This window comes from Galendromus occidentalis, unplaced genomic scaffold (assembly GCF_000255335.2).
Source record: "Galendromus occidentalis unplaced genomic scaffold, Mocc_1.1 scf7180000075691, whole genome shotgun sequence".
Lineage (NCBI taxonomy): Eukaryota > Metazoa > Arthropoda > Arachnida > Mesostigmata > Phytoseiidae > Galendromus > Galendromus occidentalis.
The window spans coordinates 17,666-18,632 of record NW_003803681.1 but is presented as its reverse complement, the minus strand read 5'-3'; positions in this window follow the sequence as shown (position 1 = coordinate 18,632).

Below are 967 nucleotides of genomic sequence, written 5' to 3'. Positions count from 1 at the left end.
ATTCCGTTTCTCCGTTTTCAGCCCATAATAGAAAGATGAAACGGAAAATTCAGGACCATTCTGACTTCATAAATTACGACCTCGGTTGCCAACTAATATTATATCACGAACACACACTATTCTGCGACAATTTCTCGCCAATAGGATTAAACCCAGTCAGTTTTCGAACAAGGGCTCCGAGTTGAATTGTATCGAGAGGTATTTCATGATATTCACCTCGGATGAGTAATGCCGCCGGTCACTGAGGATATTCTTCAGCAACGAGAATGACCTTCTACGTCAGCGACACAGAGGATTGCACTTTCGAAAAAGAGAAGGAACGAAGCGTGACTTTCCCGCCCTTGAGATAAATGCACCGGAAATAACGCTTGTATATCAATTACGTGCTCGGATTTTTCCCTTTTTACTCAATGTACGACATATCATTCTCTCGCCGATATTCGCACAGATGGTCCGGACAGTGAAGCCCGAAGGCCTCATGCATTCGTGTCGATGGGTATGTGGCCCCCGGGAGGAACAATCACATGTGGCCCTGTTATCGGGGACTCGACTAGATTCGATCTCTCGAGCCCGTCCCCGACGATCTCGCGGAACAGGTTGATGAGTGATCGAAATCATTGTAGTTTGTTGGGGAAATTGGTCCGGCGAGGATCTCAAGTGTCTTCCGAAGTTAATGAGTTCACCTGGGCAGCACATTAGTCCTCCGAGATGGATGTAATGCCCGAATTCTGCAGAGGATATGTCCCGGCCTCATAGGTCGCGTCTTGTTCGAATCCTGAGACGAAACCTCGAATTAATTGATTTTCAGCGTCGATTGCACCAATGTCACTAGGGAGCGTCTGGGAGGGTGAATCGTCCGTGTCAATTACCGGAGGCCCGATGTGAAACAGGTCACCCGATTGATCAGAGTCTTGCCTCCAAAGGCTTGCGACCGTCGTCGCCCTGATGCTTTCGGATATGGATCCCC